Source organism: Crocodylus siamensis, chromosome 1 (genome assembly GCF_052110815.1).
Source record: "Crocodylus siamensis isolate JL-2025a chromosome 1, ASM5211081v1, whole genome shotgun sequence".
NCBI classification, from domain to species: Eukaryota; Metazoa; Chordata; order Crocodylia; family Crocodylidae; genus Crocodylus; species Crocodylus siamensis.
The window spans coordinates 208,927,456-208,944,351 of NC_143395.1; the positions used below are offsets into that span (position 1 = coordinate 208,927,456).

Here is a 16,896-nt window from a genome sequence, read left to right on the forward strand (position 1 = left end):
ACAGATCTCACCATTTGGGCAACACAGCACCAGCAAAACCATCCATGGAGATGCAACTCCTACTGGGGCGCTTTGAATTAAAGCTTGTTCAATGAGCTTTAGTCCAAAGCGCCCTGTTGCCATTCTTCAGGGCAGGGGACACTGATCCATGTGACCCTCAGGTGCTATTAGTTAAAAACGCTCACTAATTAAAGTGCCCTCCTGTGCCTCCTGGAGCACATGTAAAAATGCCCTAGGTGACAGAAAATGCAGAATTATAGTGAAGTAGCTCCAATGATGAACTCCTTTCACATTTAATGTGCACTTTATTTCCAGTGAAATTTACAGCTTTAACTTGGAGAAATATTTGTACAAAAAAGCAGGTACAGCTTCTTTTTTCTTAGTCCTATGTAGCTTTCTAACCCTGCATGAACTGTACCAGGGAGTCTATCCCTCCTATGCTCCCTGTGGGGCACGAAGAGGATCTAAGCAGCTTGGCATGCACTGACTTGCTTGTCAAGTTTAGCAACTTCATCGGTTATATTTCAAGAGCAGAAATTGTCTGTCTGTCACTGTCTTTGATCCTTCTGTTCCTGTATCCCCCTCCTCAAATGCCCCATCCTTTCCAGTTCGTCTAATAAAAGATACCACATCTACTCAAAGAATCTTGCTTGCCTATGTCCTTAGACCAACATGGCTACTACCAAAACCCTATTCCCAAGACTTGCTCTCATGTGGAATGAGGCCAAATCTGCCTAAAATTTGGGAATCAGTGTAGCAGGGCACTAAGGTGCCTGCTACGGATAATGGTAATATGGGCTTGGCTGCCACTCAATAGGGCAGCGCAGGTGTGAGTTGCTAAAGCAACTGATTGTGTCAGCTGACCGGAAGGGGGCAGGGCCTGGCCTTTATAAACAGAGGAGGCTAAGGCCAGAGTCAGTTCCCCTCTGGAAGCCTAAGGAGCAAGAGCTCTGCTAGAGTGTGCACCAGTGTGTGGATACAGGGTGGAGAGGACCCTGACAGGGATGAGAGAAGGTTAGCCAGGCTGGCTTAGGATTTACGTTGTAGCCGAGGGGCTTTGTGTTTCTGTTTTGGTTGGTTGTTGTGGTTATTACACCGGAGGACCGGGCAAGGCTGTAGGGGTGGAGGAGGCCTCAAGGGAGCTCCCCGGTAGAGGGGGAGTTCCTAGCACCACAGAGGGTGCTGTGTAGTGGGGTGTCCCGACCCCAGCCCAGCAGGGGCGATATCGGGACGAGCCCCAATTGGGAAGAGCCGCAGTGGGACATAGGCCCGAGAAGGCGGGTCTGGGGGCCAGGTGAGGCTAAGGCCGCCTGAGCCCCAACCTTGGGAGGCCCGAGCGGGGGAGGCGTGAGCACAGGCCCGAGCGCGGGCACTGCCTGTGACTGAGAAGCCCCGAGAGGGCAGTAAGCCCATTGAGAAGCCCGGGTTGGGCAAAAAGGGTGCAGTTTGAGAGAGACGCCCCAGGAGGGGGGTGCGTACATTGAGCAGGTCTGGGAGAGGGGGCGAGCATATCAAGTAGGCCCTGGGAGAAGACCAGCACAGGGAACAGAATGGAATCCCGGTGTAGCAAGACCAGCCCCGTCCCAAGAAGGGCAGGAAGGCAGTCTCCCATTAATAATAATAAGATCAAAGACGTGGCGGGCAAGATAGAGGGTGCATTCAAGGCCCAGGTTGGCACGGTAGGCAAGGACACTAGGGGAGGTCACGGCACCCCTAGGGACGGTCCTGCCACAGTCAGTCAAACTGGAGGCAGATTTTGAGTATTTCATACATAAAATACAAAGTCACACTGCAAAGTACTAGAAAAAGTGTATTCCTGCAATTTCTCCAACTGTGGAAAATGGCTTCAGGAAGGACTTTCCTGCCTGTTTTACATTAGCAAGAACTACACCTAGCTCAGGAATAAGGTAAGGAGTCCCAGTTTGAAGGAAAGAATAAAGAGATGGGAATAAATGGAAAACAGGAAAATTTGCAATGTGAACTTGGCAGAGGTAGATCAAGCCAGATTAACCTGATAGCTTCCTCTGAAAACAAATGATTTTCTAGTAAAAGGGAAATACAGTTTTGTTAAAGGCCTACAGGAAAAACCCTATGACGACCGATTGAGGGACCTGAATCCCTTCAGCCCCTGTAAGAGAAGGCTGAGAAGTGATCTTGTGGCCATCTACAAACTCATTGGGGGCTGGGGGAGAGAGAACAGCAGGAAATAGGGGATACAATGTTTACCAGAGCGCCCATAGGGTAACTAGAAACAATGGCCACAAACTGAAGGAAAGCAAATTTAGATTGGACATCAGGAAAAAATTCTTCACTGTGAGGATTGCCAAAACATGGAATATGCTTCCAAGAGAGGTGAGGCTGTTCCCTTCCTTGGAGGTATTTAAAGGGAGATTGGACAAACACCTGGCTGGGGTCTCTGTCCCGCTGAGGGCAGGGGGTCAGACTCAATGATCTAACAGGTCCCTCCCAACCCTAAAATCTATTAAATCTATGTAAGGGCGGATTCCATAAATACATGAGACGAATTACATGGTTCAGCTACCTGTGGTAGCAGGGTCTGGACTGTATGACCCAGGATGTCCCTTCCAGCCCTGCATTTTTACTGGAAGAGGGTAGCAGGAGAAAAAGCTAGAAAGCCCCACAAAGTGGGAGCAGAATGACTGAAGTCAGCTCACCAACCCCATCTTTCAATAATATTTGGCTGGAGTTCACTGCAGAACCCCTCAAAGCAGAAACCAGCAGTCAGCCAGTTCCTGCTGCCACCAGGGGCAGATCCAGTGGTACAGTTGCACCCCCTCGATTACTACTCTACCCAAACTTTAAACACAACTACATCAGCACTTCCACTGAAGCAGCACTGCAAGTAAACTGGCTTCATGGTTTATTATAGTTTCATAGTTTCTAGGGTCGGAAGGGACCTGAGCAGATCATCTAGTCCGACCCCCTGCCATGGCAGGAAAGAGTACTGGGATCAAATGACCTCAGCAAGATGTTCATCTAGCCTCCTCTTCAAGACCCCCAGGGTAGGAGCCTGCACCACTTCTCTTGGAAGTTGGTTCCAGATCCTAGCCGCCCTGACAATGAAGTAGCGCCTCCTGATATCTAACCTAAACCTACCCTCTGCCAGCTTGTGACCGTTATTCCAGGTCACTCCTGGTGGTGCTCGGGGGAACAGGGACTCCCCCAATGCCTGCTGGTCCCCCCTGAGTAGTTTACAAGATCCCCCCTCAGCCTTCTCTTTTGGAGGCTGAACAGGTTCTCCTCATAAGGTCTGCCCTGTTGTCCCCTCATCATGCGAGTGGCCTTCCTCTGGACCCTCTCCATGCTGTCGACATCCCTCTTGAAGTGTGGCGCCCAGAACTGGACGCAGTATTCCAACTGCGGCCTGACCAGTGCCGCATAGAGGGGGAGGATCACCTCTCTGGACCTGCTCGAGATGCATCTGTGGATGCATGACAAGGTGTGGTTAGCCTTCCTAACTGCCTCTCCACACTGCCGGCCCATGTTCATCTTGGAGTCAGTGATGACCCCAAGATCCTTTTCTGCCTCCGTGCTGACAAGAGGGGAGTTCCCTAACCTGTAGGTATGGTGCCGGTTGTTCCTCCCCAGGTGCATCACCTTGCACTTGTCTGTGTTGAAACCCATCCTATTCTCATCCGCCCACCCTTGTAACCTGTCTAGGTCTGATTGTAGTCTGTTGCTTCCTTCTAGTGTGCCCACATCCCCCCACATCTTAGTGTCATCGGCAAATTTGAACAGGGTGCTTTTTACCCCCTCGTCCAAATCACTGATGAAGATGTTGAACAGTGTGGGCCCGAGGACCAAGCCCTGCGGAACCCCACTGCCCACGTCCTTCCAGGTTGAGAAGGACACATCCACCACCACCCTCTGGGTGCGGCCCTCCAGCCAGTTGGCGACCCATTTGACTGTGTGGGTGTTGACACCACAGCCCCCCCAGTTTCTTAATGAAAACGGGGTGAGAGACAGTGTCAAAAGCCTTCTGGAAGTCCAGGAAGACTATATCCACTGCTACCCCTGCATCTAATGATCTGGTGGTCTGATCGTAAAAGGCCACCAGGTTGGTCTGACAGGACCTGCCACTGATGAACCCGTGTTGGTTGCCCCTAAGCATGCTGTCCCCTGCTGGTCATCCTGGATGTGTGCCAGCATAATTTTCTCAAACAGCTTGCCTAGGATCGAGGTAAGACTAACCAGCCTACAGTTTCCCGGGTACTCCTTCCTGCCTTTTTTGAAGATGGGGACCACATTGGCCCTCTTCCAGTCCTCCGGCACCACTCCTGAGCACCACGAGTGCTCGTAAAGCCATGCCAGGGGACTTGCAATGACCTTGGCCAGTTCCTTTAGAACTCTAGGGTGAAGATCATCCGGACCGGCTGACTTGAATATGTCCAACCCCTCCAGAAGCTCCCTAACTAAATCCTCGCTAACCCGTGGCCCAGGTGTGCCTCCCCTGGGGCCCAAGGGGGGCCCAGCAGGGAGGTGGCTGTTCTGGTCCCTACTTAGGAAGACGGAGGCAAAGAAATTGTTAAACATGTAGCTAATCTCTCTCCACTCTACAGGTATTAAAGACCCTCTCTCCTTCTTAACGGTCTTGATGTTCCTCTGTTCAAAATAACCTTTCTTCTGCAATGTAGCTGTTTGTTAGCCATTACTGGTAATATCTCTCTTCTATTTTGCAGCCCAGTAGTCTGCTTTTACTGCCAGCTACAAACCTTTACTCAGGTAGGGTAATATTTAACTCAGGTATAAAAATGACTGACAGTGAGGTACTGGAGGCACTGTCACAATGCTCAAGAAGGCTAGATTTTGTTTTATGAATCTGAAAGAGATGATTTAACTATAACAATTACAGAATTAATGACCATATTTTTCTGACTATTTTTGCCTAGTTCATTGTGTTTTTAAAAATATGTAATCTAGCAAATTAATGCATAGTGCATTAATAATACAGTGTTAGCCCCCTAGCATATTAGTAAAGCTTCCAGTTCCTCTTTAACTGGAGAAAAATATGTTGTGTCATGATGTGTCACACCACCTTTACCTCCCCATCTTCAAAATCCAAGATCCAGTCACCAGGGTCTGTGCTGGTGGCCAAAACACACCAGAGAAACAACTTCCTCATTTCATAGTTGGGCTGCCACTAGAGGAACATCGGTTCCATATCAGATCAGCAGCGATATAAGGAAAATTGACTGTATCAGCAATCTGGGTTTTTTGGCTGTTATGGCTGATAATACCACCGAAAAATGTCCCATGCTTGTGCACAGCCACAGCACACAGGTGGCCAGGAGCTCAGCCCAGCAGCTTGGAGAGCAGCCAGGTCCAGCTAGTAAGTCTGTTGTGAGGGAAGGGCCTGGGGGGACAAATTGAGGCCCCCCACAGTGAGGGAGGGAGCAGAGCTGGGGCAGGGGCAGGTGTCACATAGCCAGGGCAAAGCAGGGGATGGATCTGTGAGCGGCTCCTCCAGGAGATGTCAGGGGGGGTGGCTACCGCCACTGCATGCACCCCAGGAGGACATGGGGGGTGCGTGCCCCAATCTGCATGTGGGGCAAGGGCGGGCTGCCACTGAGGGCTGGGGCAGGGGGCAGCCCTGGGCTCTTCCTACTGGGAGAGCTGGGTGTGGCTGTGCTTGGGGCAGGAGGCAGTGGCACTGGAAAGGAGGTTTGGCGGGGGTTATGGCGAATTTTGGGCTGGCTACAGCCCCCTCCTGTCCTGTAGCCCTACTCCCAGCGCTGCCACCACACACCCTGAGGGCAGCCAGGCCCAGCCCCCAGGCAGGAAGAGCCCAGCGCTGCCCTGGCCCCAGGCTGCAGTGGCAGCCAGCCCCATCCTGCGCACACCTCCTGGGGGGGGCCCCTGACATCTCCCGGAAGAGCCCCTCACGGTTCTGTCCCCTGCTTTACCCTGGCTGTGCAGCACCAGCCCCTGCCCCAGCTCCACTCCCTCCCTCACCACGGGAACCTTGATCTGCACCCTGCCACACCTCTCCCCTCCCCTCCCCTCCCCTCCCCACCACCCCACCCCCGGACCTGTAGCTGCCACTTCCCTGCTTTCCTGCCTGCTGCTGGCCACTCCAGCACCACATGGCTCCTAGCTGCATTGCCACAACCACAGGACTCATCAGGAGCCAGCCCAGCCCTAAGGACTGGGATGATCACCCGTGGTCCTCCCCTGCCCCCCCACACCCCCCCGGTTCCATTCTTATCTGAGTTTCCCTCTCCAGCAGAGGGAGGCAGGAACAGCTCCACAGGTCCCAGGCTAGAAGCCTCTGCTAGGCAGAGGCTTCTGGTTGGCGGGGGTGGGAAGGAGTTGGGGGTGGAGCAGGGCCAGGCAGGGTGGGGCTTGCTGCTGGGGCAGGCAGCCAGGAGCAGATAAATATTAATTTTCTAATTTTTTTAGAGGCCCTGCAAGCTGGGTAGAATGGCCTGGCAGGCTGGATGTGGCCCATGAGCCATATTTTGCCTACCCCTATGCTAGATGGACAATCACTGTGAAAGATACAAAGCCAAGTGTCACATTCTGAGCCTCTACCCATGCCTGGCACTTTGCAAGAGATTATCTGTGCCCACAGCACTGCACAAGCACCTTTTAGAGTAAAAAAGCAAGGAGATAAATAAACCTCAAGGCATGGTTACCACAGGGAAGCTGGCTGCAAAAATTCTTGTTCTGTGGCCTCCTGGGATACCACTGGGGAAAACATGGTCCCTGAAAGCATTGCTGTGTATTCTCAGCAGAACTTAAAGCCAAAGTGACTGCTCCTTTCTGGGACAGAAGGAACAGGGGTGGAAAAAACCTCTTGCACATCTGCCTCACCGGAACCACAAGGAGTCCAAAACCAGGGCTCAGCCATCTTGATCTCCTCTGCTTGATGACAGAGTCCCGGCTTTCTTCACAATGCATTAGAAAGCAAAACAGATGCACCCAGCATTCTTGATCCACCTTACTCAGCCTTGGCAGAGTGGCATTACTCTCTCCACATTCATACAGTGGAAAGTTCTGCTCAAACCCAAGACATCCCAATTTGCAGGAAACACCACCACTAGTAATGCTGACTTTAATCAGAAGTAGGACATATCTGAATAGTAACAGAGCATTACAGAGTAAAAACAGACCTCCCACCACCACCCTTAACACACTCACTTGTGCCCAGATCACAGAAGCCTCCCCCCTGACCTTACAACACCCAAATCTCATCCAATCACTTAACCACTGCAATGTTTTAACCTTAAGAACACTACAGAATTTGTTTCTAAATGGGGGTTGTCTACCAGCCTTTTACAACTAAGCATGGCAGAGAGCTGCTAACACGAAAGCAGCCTGCTTAGATGTAGGCTGGCAGGGCTGCTGCTGCCATGGAGAGGACAACTGGAAGTTCTGAACAGAAAAGCTTACCATTGAACAAGGGACTCATGTGCAGTGTGGAATCAGGCCTCTCCAATAAGATACAGGGCAGAAAACTCAGGAACAGCTGATTGCAAGAAACACTAACCTTTGCTCAGAGCCTATGCCCAGGACCTGTTCTGTAAAGCAGTATGGAAGTCAGGACATTTCATATACTGCTGCTCTCCATGGTACAAGAGAGTCCAGCCCACCTGCTTCACTCTTAGGGTTGGCAGACATTAGCACAAAGCAACTAACAACAGAAAACATGGGACTCTGCTAGAAGGCAGCAAAACCAGATTTAGAGGCCTTGCAGATGGCTAGGAAATCCTCTCCTCTGGATGTCCTGTAGTGGCATATCAAACCTCTAGTACCATGCAGCTCCCACACAGTTGCTGAACTCCTTGCTGCTCTTAGGGAGGTGCAATATGGCCGGAAAACCCTGTTAAACGCCAAGTCCTTTGGGTGCTTCAGCTGTTCTGTGTGCATCTCCAAAAGCACCATCCCTAGGTAGCACCAAAGGGTGTTGGCAATGGCATAGCATCATCTGAGCTGACAGACTTTCAGCACTTGGCATTTCTAGAACAGCATGGGCAGAGACTGTAGTAATTGTGATAATTACTGCCGAGGGTGTCCATTAGCAGGGGCAGCTACAGGATCCCCCTTGTGAAGTGCTTTAGGAAAGCTGGAGATGACTAAACACTTCACATAGTCAACAAAAACCAGCCTCTTCACCTGCTACATCTGTAGGAAGAAATGACCCCAACACCTGGCCTAAGGAGCTCTCTTGTGAATCTCAGAGCTCAGAGAGACCAAGTTGCTTGACCTCAGGCATTGCCAGACAGGATTATTTGTCCATTTTCTCTCAACTCCCCGTTACCTTAGAAAAATCCGTAGGAAAGCAAACTGAGGGCAAACAGGAGCTCAGTGGTGCTGCATGGAAGAGGCTGGCACAGGCTGAAGGACACAGCCTCTCTCAGGTCATTTACACACATACATTTGTCTGCTCTGACACACCGGAAATCCAGCCCATCGGAGCAGACTCAATTAATCGAGTATTGTACACATTTGTATAAACAGTGAAATGCACATTAGTGCTGAGAAAAATGGAGGCGGCATCTTCAAGGTGTTTTAATTCAAAAGCACATTGCTGCATTTTCTCAGTTTTGCTATTTATACAAATGCATGCGTTGCAGAACTGGGTGCTTTTCAAAGTGCCTGGCACTGAGGTGCAAACATGCACAAATGCCATCACTGCATAGCAATAGGGAAAAACTGAATCCCAGCAGACTGCAGCCCAGTGTCATAAACATGCTGCCAGACAGTGTATGGGAGTACAGGCTTTAGGTCCTCTATGGGAACCTGAAACTTCTGTTAAGATCTGTACTTTTGTTCTCAAAAAGCAACAATTACCTGTCGTGTATTAGCCATAATTTTGCTGTAACTATCATGTGGAAACCACAGTAACTAAACCCTATGCCAAGAATGCACATGAACCCATACCCAAATCTTAGTTTTTTGGGGGGCTGCAACCAAGAACCTCCCTTCTTTGTACTTTAGGTGACACCAGTGCATGTCCAGAGGGAGTTTTCATTTTCACATCTTCCAGGCTCACAATAAAGTACAGTTTATCCATCAATTCACAGCAGCTGTCATTTAAACAATGCAAGTAGTCTAAATATCTCAAAATTACCAGCAAACTGAAACATGTGACTTAATATTAATCTACATATCTAAGTTTAACAAAGCACCATTGAAAAGCAGTGCACACAGAGTATCACGTTTGACACTGCATGACTAAATAAAGGGAAATGAGCAGTTAATAGCACCACAACATGTATGCAGCTACATTAAAATTCATATTGCTAATTAGTAGTGCAGTAGCACCTAGATGTCAGAATGGAGGCATGTACAAACAGCTTTGTAAAGACAGAAAGACAGCTTTGTCCTGAAGTTGGTCCAGGGCAGGTGCCATGTACAGCCTGGGTCCCAGAGCAGGCACTGTGTACAGCTCATGCCTCAGACAGCTCAGAGCAGGCACCTAGGACCTTGGATCTGGTATGGAGCGGGTGGGGGAAGAGGAGAAGTGCAAGGGCCTGATCCAACCTGCAGGCCCATCCCTATGCCATTCATCCAGCCTGTGAACTGGTCATGTTCCACTCATCTGGCCAACTCCTGATCTATGACAAATCTTAAGGCAGATGAAATAGAAACAGGAGTGGAGAGGAACAAGAAACAAAACTGTAATAGTCTGCACAAGCCTTCCATTAGCTAGGCATACACACAATTCCTGATGACTTCAAAAGGAAGCTTCATTGTAGCCTGCTAATATAGCCATGTAGACATGCATATTTTGAATCATGCTTGTATGGTATGGAACTAAGGGCACAGACAGAAGTGACATTTGTTTTGTGATTGGACCCTTGAAATTGCTCTAAAGCTGTGCCCAAACAGAAGAGCACAGCTGCAGACTGCTCCAATGGCACCTCCTGCTTGGCCTGCAGGAGCAGCCCTGCCCACTCAGCTGCTGTCTCAGGATGGGAGGGGGAAAAGGCAAAGGAGGAAGGCCCCTTCTATGGTTTTCTCAGGCCCCTAGAGTGGGGTGGTGGGTAGATTGGAGCCCCCTCACTTAGGAGGGGGGGCTCCTGCCCTCATACTCTAGCAGGAAGGGACCTCCCTCCCCTGCCTTGTCCCCCCTCCCATCCCATCACACAGCAACTGAGCTCCATGGGGGCGGAACCAAGGGAAGAAATGCATGGAAAAGCAGGGGAAGACACTTTCTCCCTGGATCAGCTCAATACTCCACCCTCCCAAGCCGTAGGTGGGATTGGGGGGATCAGCTGAAACCAACTATAATCTTATCAAACACAGCCACACTCTGCTACTGCTACAGCAGATATCTATCTTTTTTGTACCAGAACCCATTTGTAAACGCTGATGGCTCGTCCCAACCCAGTAAATAGTTTAAGCAGAAAACAGCCCCCTGGCCCTGCTTGGTGCCCTTCACTCCTGACCCACTAGCCCCAACCCCCTAATGTGTGGAGCAGGGGCATGGGTATGTGGAACAGGAGGTGGGGGTAGGGCATGGAGGGGGCTGAGCAGCCCCAGCAGGAAAGGCAGCCAGCTCCAGCATGTGGGGCTTCCCTCCCATGCTGTGCAAGTGCAGGTGCTGCATGTGAGTGGTGGGGAGCACCAGTGATACAGATAGAGGTTGTGCCCCTCATTGTGAAGTGCAGCACTGGCCAGAGCTGTGTCTCACCGTGTGCCTGCACCCTGAGCGCCGCTATGCAAACGCAAATCATGACAAAAATATTTTTTGTAATGAAATTAAAATGTTATAGTAGGTGTTTGACTTCTGGTGTATGATTTAGTTTTTTTACGGTTCTAAGATGGCAACCCTCCCTCCCAAAAGGCGTATTTCTGGGGGGCAAGCGGAGGGACTTCTGCTGGCAAGGGTCAGGGATTAGGGGCGGGACTTCTGGTCACAGGATGGTGACAAGGGGCAGGGCAATTGTCAAGGGACAGGACTATCCATGTGGCCCTTGAGAGCTCACCAAACCTAGTTAAGCAGCCCTCCACCCAAAATAATTGCCTGCCCCTGCTCCAGAGGGTCTTAAGTGACTATGACAACTCCAGTCAAAATAGAGGACATGATCTGAGACTCTTAATGGGGGAATTGCATTTGCTAATGTTATGCTGGAGGCTGGTTGAATCCTCACTGAAGCTGAGGGGTGCACCACCTGCCCAGGCAGGCTAAATGTTCTACTGAACAAAGAGAATCACATGTCTTTTCTTTAGTAATAGCTTAAGCAATGGGAGCCAACACCCCAAAACATGTCTAAATGCAAATGCAGGAGATGGGCATACAGAACTTACATAACTTTGTGGCAGAATTTTCCCATACAAAACCCTGTAATGCAGACTCAGCCTAAGAAAACCTGGAGACAGCACTTTCAGCAGAATGCTGGAAAGATGTTTGGAGACGTGAACAAAGAAACTGCCTCCTGTTGTTTTATTCTTACTGCATCCAGGGAAATAGGCCCTCAGGTGTGTTGTTAGATAAACAGGATCATACCAAAGAAATAAAAGCCTATCATCTGGCTCTCTTCCTAACGGAAACATAAAAACATGGGCCTGGAAGGGGAATTTTGTACCATCAAGTCCACTCCCATTACTGCAGGAAATATGTTATACAATCCCATAGTACCCTACTTTTGGCTAAATGCTTGAAGTAGGAAGGGAAAAGACTAGCTCATTTGTGCTTTGAAAGGTTTCCTTCATATTCAGACATGGTGCGACACAATTAGTACTTGAAACTTTCCCAAGGAGGTTTTTTTTCCTCGTGATTTCATGGATAATCTTATCAGCTGTGTTCCTGTGGATGCTAAACTGTGGCTGATAAAAAGATACGGTATGGGTAAGGACAGCACCAGAGATAACCTGAGTAGGGTGCAGGGCCCAGGGCAAATCAGCCTGTGCGGGGACGCGAGGAAGGCTGCAGCAGATTCAGTCATAGGGGGACGGGGGGGGGGGGGTGAGCAGCTGGACACGAAGCTGGTAGCAGCGCAGAGTCACTGTGGCCACTCCGCCTGGTTCCACAGGGCCCCCTAAAGCACAGGGCCCAGGGCGATTGCCCTGATTCACACCCCCTAGCAACAGACCTGGAGCACCATTCACAGAGAAATGAATGCCTTAGAGAAGTGGTGCTCAACCTTTTTCCCCTTTTGGGTCAGATGGACAGTGCTCACCCTGTCTGCGAGCCTGATTCTGGCATTTGGAGCAGTGAGGCAAGGCCCAATCTGGCTATGTGTGTGGGGGGTGAGGTGTAGGGAGTTGCCCAACCCCAATCTGGCCATGTGCCAGAGGCAGAGGGTAGGGGAAGTGGTCATGGCCTGACCCCAGCCCAGTCATATGGGTCTTGGAAATTTGGCAGCAGGGGAAGGATGGAAGTATTACTTGCCACTGCTACCCTCCCACCAAATTTCCCAACACGTGGAGCCCCACAGGCTAAATACCATGGCTCTCCAGGCCAGAGGTTGAACACCCCTGCCTTAGAGCTCCTGGGACTTCCCTACACAGTATTCTAGAAAGGACACTAAACCTTGATAAGTAGATAAGTTTTGTTAGTTTTTCTCACCAGGTAGAGACACTAACAGTATCGATTTATGTCCTTAGTCTGACACAGCTTGTTTCTGGCCCATAAACCCTCTTCTAAGGATTCCAGAATATAATGTTGTATAAAGCAGTACTTGGGCCTCCAGTCAAAGATATCTCCTTAAGTTGCAGTCTCCTCAGATCTTGAGCTGTGACTCTTCTAATGCAGTCACACATCATCAGGGAATTCTGAAGGGTAATGCAGGCACTGCAAAGGTGGGTGTTGGTGCATCAGTAGGCAAGACCTGTCTTTGAGTTCACCTTTAATACCTAGAGTCAAGGTGATACAGAGCCCTTGTAAATGAATTTTGACCCCTCTGGCCACTACAGATTCAAAGGCAGGTTGCCAGCCTCTTGAGATTCCAGCCAGTCATTACATCCTGTCTGAACATCTATGCAGGTTTTTTTCCTGGCATGCAGTCTTCCTTGTGTACAATGGCAGGCTAGGTAAGCTATGCACTAGACATACAGGTGCAAACACACCTTCTGCCCCAGCCTTTCTGGATGAAAAAACCTAGTCTAGAGTTGCATCCCTTGTGCTTCCATTTCCCACTCATCACATTTAGGCCAGACCCCACCACACCAGATCAGGCCCACTGGCAAGATCTAGCAAAGCCCATGTGGCCCACAGTACCAAAAGGCTGGCCACCATTTGCTTCAAACCAAGGGTTCATAGGCACTGTGGAGGGAAACTAAGAATCTCCCTCTGAAAGGAGTCTCTTGGTTTGCCGTTTGACTCAAGATTGAGACCTTTGATGCAGCACTGAATACCCATTGCCCAAGGTCCACACCAACCCACATCAGCCTCAACAATGTCAGTCAATATGGATACTGACAAAGTCAATACCAAACAAGTCCCCTCAACATGCGTGGTCAGGAGCCGACATAGAAAGTCACTGACCTTGTCTCTGGTGATCAGTCCACAGCTAAACCCCATCACCTACCAAGTTCCAGAAGGAACAAGAAGGGTTCTGGGCCTGAGAGCCCCCAAGCATGAGAGCTAAGGCACAGATGCCCTAACTGCAGTGCCAGTGAATGCCTCAAAGAGCATGTGTCCCACAGGATTTACCATGGACCTCAAAGAGGCTCAAAGCCAGACACTGGCTGGTCTAAATGAAGATTCTGCAGGGCTGTCCTGAGCAAGCTCCATTTCAAATTAGTCCATTTTTTTAATATTCTTCTTCATACCAGTGAAAATACCTGTAGCAATAAGAAGGTTGAGAATTCATTCCATTTTTAAACCACTGTACACAGAAGAGAGAGGATCAGCTCTTATTGAGCAAGCTTTGCTCCATGAACTGAGTTTTTTGTCAGGACTGGGACAGGTGGCTTGTATCTGTGGATTCAAAAGGTTAAATATAGTGGTTCTGCTGAGTTGTAAACAGAGTTGCAAACACAAGACTTTGTTATTAGCTTTATTTTACTGGTCTTTACCCTCACCCAGCAGGCAGTGAATTGCTGGAATTGCCGAGAGAAGAATTTTAAACAGATGAAGAACTGTACATTGAATAGATTACCTTTCTGCAGAGGGCGAGAAGCATAGTCTGATTATTACACACACTGCTTCACTGAGCCTCAGATAGCATATACCCATTGTTTTTTAGATATATAGGGAGTAAAAGGAAGGCCCAGGGAGGAATAGGACCTCTGCTAAATGGGCAGAAACAATTGGTGATGGACAGAGGGGACAAGGCTGAACTCCTCAACGAGTTCTTCACCTCAGTGTTCCTAAGCGAGAGGCACGACAAGTCTCTCACTGGGAGTGTAGGGAGGCAGCAGCAAGGCACCAGACTTCCATGCGTGGACCCTGAGGTGGTGCAGGGTCACTTGGAAGAACTGGATGCCTTTAAGTCAGCAGGCCCGGATGAGCTCCATCCGAGGGTACTGAAGGCACTGGCCGACATCATTGCAGAGCCACTGGCGGGAATATTTGAACGCTCGTGGCGCACGGGTCAAGTCCCGGAGGACTGGAAAAGGGCCAATGTGGTTCCCATTTTCAAGAAGGGGAGGAAGGAGGACCCGGGCAACTATAGGCCAGTTAGTCTCACCTCCATCCTTGGCAAAGTCTTTGAAAAAATTATCAAGGCTCACATTTGTGAGAGCCCGGCAGGGCAAGTTATGCTGAGGGGAAACCAGCATGGGTTCGTGGCAGGCAGATCGTGCCTGACCAATCTAGTCTCTTTTTATGACCAGGTTACAAAACGCCTCGACGCAGGAGGAGGGGTGGATGTCGTATACTTGGACTTCAAGAAGGCCTTTGATACCGTATCCCACCCCATACTGGTGAACAAGTTAAGGGGCTGTGACTTGGATGACTGCACAGTCCGGTGGGTGGAGAATTGGCTGGAGGGTCGCACCCAGAGAGTCATGGTGGATGGGTCGGTTTCGACCTGGAAGGGTGTGGGCAGTGGGGTCCCGCAGGGCTCGGTCCTTGGACCGATACTCTTTAATGTCTTCATCAGCGACTTGGATGAGGGGGTGAAATGTACTCTGTCCAAGTTTGCAGATGACACTAAGCTATGGAGCGAAGTGGACACGCCGGAGGGCAGGGAGCAGCTGCAAGCAGACCTGGACAGGTTAGACAAGTGGGCAGAAAACAACAGAATGCAGTTCAACAAGGAGAAATGCAAAGTGCTGCATCTAGGGAGGAAAAATGTCCAGCACACCTACAGCCTAGGAAATGACCTGCTGGGTGGCACGGAAGTGGAAAGGGATCTTGGAGTCCTAGTGGACTCCAAGATGAACATGAGTCGGCAGTGTGACGAAACCATCAGAAAAGCCAATGGCACTTTATCGTGCATCAGCAGATGCATGACAAATAGGTCCAAGGAGGTGATACTTCCCCTCTATCGGGCGCTGGTCAGACTGCAGCTGGAGTACTGCGTGCAATTCTGGGCGCCGCACTTCACGAAGGATGCGGATAATCTGGAGAGGGTCCAGAGAAGGGCCACTCGTATGGTTAAGGGCCTGCAGGCCAAGCCCTACGAGGAGAGACTAGAGAAACTGGACCTTTTCAGCCTCCGCAAGAGAAGGTTGAGAGGCGACCTGGTGGCTGCCTATAAGTTCATCAGGGGGGCACAGAAGGGAATTGGTGAGTATTTATTCACCCAGGCCCCCCCGGGGGTTACAAGAAATAATGGCCACAAGCTAGAAGAGAGCAGATTTAGATTGGATATTAGGAGGAACTTCTTCACAGTTCGAGTGGCCAAGATCTGGAACGGGCTCCCAAGGGAGGTGGTGCTCTCCCCTACCCTGGGGGTCTTCAAGCGAAGGCTAGATGTGTATCTAGCTGGGGTAATGTAGGCCCAGCACTCTTTCCTGCTTATGCAGGGGGTCGGACTCGATGATCTATTGAGGTCCCTTCCGACCCTAGCATCTATGAATCTATGAATCTATGTTCCAGTCACTTAGCAGCCAATGTCAAATGTGACTCCTCCTTGGGCTCTCTTGGTTGAGAGAAGCGTGCAGATAAGACTCCATCAGCTTTAGCTTTGGCCTTCATCTGTTTGACCTACAAAACTTTCTCATCAACTTTTGCTTTAATATGTTTAGTAAGAAAATAAATAGTACTTCCCAATAGGTGGTAGTTGCTGTCCTGACAGCAACAATGGAATAGAATAAGGGTCTCAGAGGCGGCGTGTCTACATGAGATGCCTAAACGTGCAGTAGCCTAGCTTACTGCGCAGTAAGTGCACACATCTACACAAGCATACACTTACTACATAGTAAAAACCCTTAATTGTGAGTAAATTTGCTACCTGCAAATCCAGGTAGCAAATTTATGCAGGATTAGTTACTGCACAATAATGAATGTGTAGAGATGACCCAGGAGCAAGTCTGCTCCCAGGTCTGCCCTGCCGCTAGGGGGCTGGCCTCAGGCTAGCTGCAGGGCTCCAGGCTAGAAGCCTCTCCTGCCCCAGGGCTGGGCTGCCTCTATGGCAGCCCTTGCCTCAGGCTTTAAAAGCCTACAGCAGGGGTGGGCAAAATACAGCCTGCAGGCCATATCCGGCCCACCAAGCCATTCTATCCAGCCCAAAGGGTCCCTAGATATTAATTTTCTAAATTTTTTATCTGCCTTTGGGTGCTTGTCAAAGATGGCAGGAGCCCATGGCAGTAAGACCCAGGGTGAGCCGGAGGCAGGACTAAGCAGCCGCAGCAGCAAGGCCAGCCTGACCCCTGCCCCCACCCTCACCCACCCCCAGCAGGAAGCCTGTGTCTAGCAAAGGCTTGGCCTGGGACCCTGGGGCTGTCCCTGCTTCCCAGTGCCAGAGGAAAATTCAGATAAGAAAGGGGATGGGGGAAGGGAGCCAGGGGAGGACTGCAGCATTCGCCCTAGTCCTC

General features: G+C 50.2%; 1 protein-coding gene across 1 annotated transcript in view; it reads right to left on the reverse strand.

Moving 5' to 3' along the window:
• PTK7 (protein tyrosine kinase 7 (inactive)) overlaps window positions 1-16,896 on the reverse strand; it is a 201,312-nt gene that overhangs the window by 50,494 nt on the left and 133,922 nt on the right. The window lies entirely within an intron of this gene.